This window comes from Schistocerca serialis, unplaced genomic scaffold, assembly GCF_023864345.2.
Source record: "Schistocerca serialis cubense isolate TAMUIC-IGC-003099 unplaced genomic scaffold, iqSchSeri2.2 HiC_scaffold_1142, whole genome shotgun sequence".
NCBI classification, from domain to species: domain Eukaryota; kingdom Metazoa; phylum Arthropoda; class Insecta; order Orthoptera; family Acrididae; genus Schistocerca; species Schistocerca serialis.
The window spans coordinates 405001-410000 of NW_026047340.1; the positions used below are offsets into that span (position 1 = coordinate 405001).

The 5000-nt window shown below is 52.5% G+C and overlaps 1 non-coding gene across 1 annotated transcript in view; it reads left to right on the plus strand.

Moving 5' to 3' along the window:
- The first annotated feature begins 3548 nt into the window (after nt 1-3548).
- LOC126432593 (small subunit ribosomal RNA) overlaps nt 3549-5000 on the plus strand; it is a 1909-nt gene continuing 457 nt past the window's right edge. The window contains exon 1 of the ribosomal RNA XR_007578078.1: nt 3549-5000. This exon is cut by the window's right edge and continues 457 nt beyond it. This is a non-coding gene — a ribosomal RNA (small subunit ribosomal RNA).

Consider the following 5000-nt stretch of genomic DNA (forward strand, 5'->3'; position numbering starts at 1 on the left):
GCCTTAACCTAACCTAATTTGTGCCTTAACCTAACCTAATTTGTGCCTTAACCTAACCTAATTTGTGCCTTAACCTAACCTAATTTGTGCCTTAACCTAACCTAATTTGTGCCTTAACCTAACCTAATTTGTGCCTTAACCTAACCTAATTTGTGCCTTAACCTAACCTAATTTGTGCCTTAACCTAACCTAATTTGTGCCTTAACCTAACCTAATTTGTGCCTTAACCTAACCTAATTTGTGCCTTAACCTAACCTAATTTGTGCCTTAACCTAACCTAATTTGTGCCTTAACCTAACCTAATTTGTGCCGTAACCTAACCTAATTTGTGCCGTAACGTAACCCATGTTGTGCCGTAACGTAACCCATGTTGTGCCGTAACGTAACCCATGTTGTGCCGTAACGTAACCCATGTTGTGCCGTAACGTAACCCATGTTGTGCCTTAACCTAACCCATGTTGTGCCTTAACCTAACCCATGTTGTGCCTTAACCTAACCCATGTTGTGCCTTAACCTAACCCATGTTGTGCCTTAACCTAACCTACGTTGTGCCTTAACCTAACCTACGTTGTGCCTTAACCTAACCCATGTTGTGCCTTAACCTAACCCATGTTGTGCCTTAACCTAACCCATGTTGTGCCTTAACCTAACCCATGTTGTGCCTTAACCTAACCCATGGTGTGCCTTAACCTAACCCATGGTGTGCCTTAACCTAACCCATGTTGTGCCTTAACCTAACCCATGTTGTGCCTTAACCTAACCCATGTTGTGCCTTAACCTAACCCATGTTGTGCCTTAACCTAACCCATGTTGTGCCTTAACCTAACCCATGTTGTGCCTTAACCTAACCCATGTTGTGCCTTAACCTAACCCATGTTGTGCCTTAACCTAACCCATGTTGTGCCTTAACCTAACCCATGTTGTGCCTTAACCTAACCCATGTTGTGCCTTAACCTAACCCATGTTGTGCCTTAACCTAACCCATGTTGTGCCTTAACCTAACCCATGTTGTGCCTTAACCTAACCCATGTTGTGCCTTAACCTAACCCATGTTGTGCCTTAACCTAACCCATGTTGTGCCTTAACCTAACCCATGTTGTGCCTTAACCTAACCCATGTTGTGCCTTAACCTAACCCATGTTGTGCCTTAACCTAACCCATGTTGTGCCTTAACCTAACCCATGTTGTGCCTTAACCTAACCCATGTTGTGCCTTAACCTAACCCATGTTGTGCCTTAACCTAACCCATGTTGTGCCTTAACCTAACCCATGTTGTGCCTTAACCTAACCCATGTTGTGCCTTAACCTAACCCATGTTGTGCCTTAACCTAACCCATGTTGTGCCTTAACCTAACCCATGTTGTGCCTTAACCTAACCCATGTTGTGCCTTAACCTAACCCATGTTGTGCCTTAACCTAACCCATGTTGTGCCTTAACCTAACCCATGTTGTGCCTTAACCTAACCCATGTTGTGCCTTAACCTAACCCATGTTGTGCCTTAACCTAACCCATGTTGTGCCTTAACCTAACCCATGTTGTGCCTTAACCTAACCCATGTTGTGCCTTAACCTAACCCATGTTGTGCCTTAACCTAACCCATGTTGTGCCTTAACGTAACCCATGTTGTGCCTTAACGTAACCCATGTTGTGCCTTAACCTAACCTATAATGTGCCTTAACCTAACCTAAAGTGCGCCGTAACCTAAACTATATTGCGCCTTAACCTGACGCACGTTGTCGCTGAACCTGCTCTGTAATTGTTATGCAACCCGTTAAAGTAGTGTAGTGTTGCCTAACCGCAACCCTCGCAATATAGTTCGCTACTCGCACTGCCCGGTCCCCTGTGTATCGCGTCATGTTAAACACCTTGCAGGTGTTGCTGACTTTCCACATGCTCCTGCTATACACTGTAGTGTGGATAGCAGCAGGACGTACATGCCCCCCCCCCTTCCCCCCTGCCTTCGCAAGCTGGTCGGTGAGAAGTTTGCATGTTCAATGCCCTTCGCATGCCGACGTACTCAGCCTACGTTGTGGTACGGCCTGTCACCTGTCCGCCGATGTACGCAAAACCCACAAACTGTACTGCACATTGCTCCGTATGTACTGAATGATACATCGTGGCCCATGTGACCGTATGACGACAGCGCCTAGCAACGGCGGACCATACAGTCCAAATATTGTGCACGCAGCTACGTGTCGTCTCCCTATAAGAGCTGGATTGCAGTGTGGTACGCCATACAGACGTGTGGGAGGAACGGACGCCCTGGATGGCGATCAGCATGAGCAGTCTGTTGATGTAGTGGAGCGTGTATTCGGACGTAGTCGTCTCTTCTCACACACCGTGATAGCATGTTGCACCGCGTTCCACATCTGCGACATGCTGCAGAGGCGGGCTGACAGTCGTTCGCGCAATGGACACCGCATACGTACGGGGTCTACCTTCCACGTGTTCTCTAGGCGTGCACATGTTGTTGCGTCTATGTGGGCAGACGTAGTGTGTTGTGACACCTGACACAGGCATGCAATACTCGTTGCAAATGGCGATGGACGTGTACGTTTGCTGGTGACGTTACGCAAATGAACAACCGGTAACCCGTTGTGGTGCGGTTGTTCTCGCTAGAGGTGAATCAGTGTTGGCGACGATCGGTCGAGCTATTAACCGGTTGTTTCAGGGATACCCACCATGCCCACGAACGTGAAAGGGGACCCACCATGCCCACGAACGTGAAAGGGGATCTGGGTGTGAGGCGATACGCGGCGGTGGCTGGGTGGGACCGTCCCCGGCCGGTGAGGGGGGGCCGCCCGGCGTGCTGGCAGCGCGGTGCGTGGGCGCACGCGCTACAGCCGGCTGGTGGGGGCGGCCGGTGGCAGGCGCGCCGGCCGACGGACGCGGCAGGCGGCGCAGCTGCGCGCCGGCGCCCCCTGCTCGCGGCGCCTTGCGGCCAAAGTAGGTCCTCGCGGGCCCGGTGCGAAGCGCGGTGGCCATCTGCAGTGTGCTGGTCCGATTGAGGACTTTGTGCGCTGAGGATGCGCCGCCGCCCGGCGCTCGGCGCCGCGACGCCGTCTGCTGCTCGGTCGCCCCAGCGGTTCTCGCAGGTGGTTTGTATCGCAGCTGTGCGGACGTGTTGGCGCGTGCGCTGTGCTGGGAGAGTTCGCTTCGGCACCCAAGTAGGGCTTTTGTCCTTCTGTGGCGCTGGCGTTGGAGCTGCCGGTCACCGTAGGTGGCGCGTGTTGTCTCCCGCCGGCAATGCCACGACAGCACGCTCCCGGGCCTCTGTCGGCAGCGGCAAGCTCAGTTGGGAGCACGGGTGGTCGCACCTAAAGCGTCTACTCGCCTAACTCCGGGCGATTGCGCCTCTCTCGAACCCGACCAAGTACTTAAGACGGCGCTGCGCGCCGCCGGGACCTGAGAGGGTTTCGAGGTGTGTTGTGCAGGGGAGCTCAGCCTCCTCCTGTTTGCAGAATAATTGAGCGGACGCTTGCGTGTTCGCGCGGGCCCCCGGGACACACTCCCGGGCGGCCGGCTGCTCAGCTCTAGTTGACGCAGCTCCCTGGTTGATCCTGCCAGTAGTCATATGCTTGTCTCAAAGATTAAGCCATGCATGTCTCAGTACAAGCCGCATTAAGGTGAAACCGCGAATGGCTCATTAAATCAGTTATGGTTCCTTAGATCGTACCCACGTTACTTGGATAACTGTGGTAATTCTAGAGCTAATACATGCAAACAGAGTCCCGACCAGAGATGGAAGGGACGCTTTTATTAGATCAAAACCAATCGGTCGGCTCGTCCGGTCCGTTTGCCTTGGTGACTCTGAATAACTTTGGGCTGATCGCACGGTCCTCGTACCGGCGACGCATCTTTCAAATGTCTGCCTTATCAACTGTCGATGGTAGGTTCTGCGCCTACCATGGTTGTAACGGGTAACGGGGAATCAGGGTTCGATTCCGGAGAGGGAGCCTGAGAAACGGCTACCACATCCAAGGAAGGCAGCAGGCGCGCAAATTACCCACTCCCGGCACGGGGAGGTAGTGACGAAAAATAACGATACGGGACTCATCCGAGGCCCCGTAATCGGAATGAGTACACTTTAAATCCTTTAACGAGTATCTATTGGAGGGCAAGTCTGGTGCCAGCAGCCGCGGTAATTCCAGCTCCAATAGCGTATATTAAAGTTGTTGCGGTTAAAAAGCTCGTAGTTGGATTTGTGTCCCACGCTGTTGGTTCACCGCCCGTCGGTGTTTAACTGGCATGTATCGTGGGACGTCCTGCCGGTGGGGCGAGCCGAAGGCGTGCGACCGCCTCGTGCGTGCTCGTGCGTCCCGAGGCGGACCCCGTTGAAATCCTACCAGGGTGCTCTTTATTGAGTGTCTCGGTGGGCCGGCACGTTTACTTTGAACAAATTAGAGTGCTTAAAGCAGGCAAGCCCGCCTGAATACTGTGTGCATGGAATAATGGAATAGGACCTCGGTTCTATTTTGTTGGTTTTCGGAACCCGAGGTAATGATTAATAGGGACAGGCGGGGGCATTCGTATTGCGACGTTAGAGGTGAAATTCTTGGATCGTCGCAAGACGAACAGAAGCGAAAGCATTTGCCAAGTATGTTTTCATTAATCAAGAACGAAAGTTAGAGGTTCGAAGGCGATCAGATACCGCCCTAGTTCTAACCATAAACGATGCCAGCCAGCGATCCGCCGCAGTTCCTCCGATGACTCGGCGGGCAGCCTCCGGGAAACCAAAGCTTTTGGGTTCCGGGGGAAGTATGGTTGCAAAGCTGAAACTTAAAGGAATTGACGGAAGGGCACCACCAGGAGTGGAGCCTGCGGCTTAATTTGACTCAACACGGGAAACCTCACCAGGCCCGGACACCGGAAGGATTGACAGATTGATAGCTCTTTCTTGATTCGGTGGGTGGTGGTGCATGGCCGTTCTTAGTTGGTGGAGCGATTTGTCTGGTTAATTCCGATAACGAACGAGACTCTAGCCTGCTAACTAGTCGCG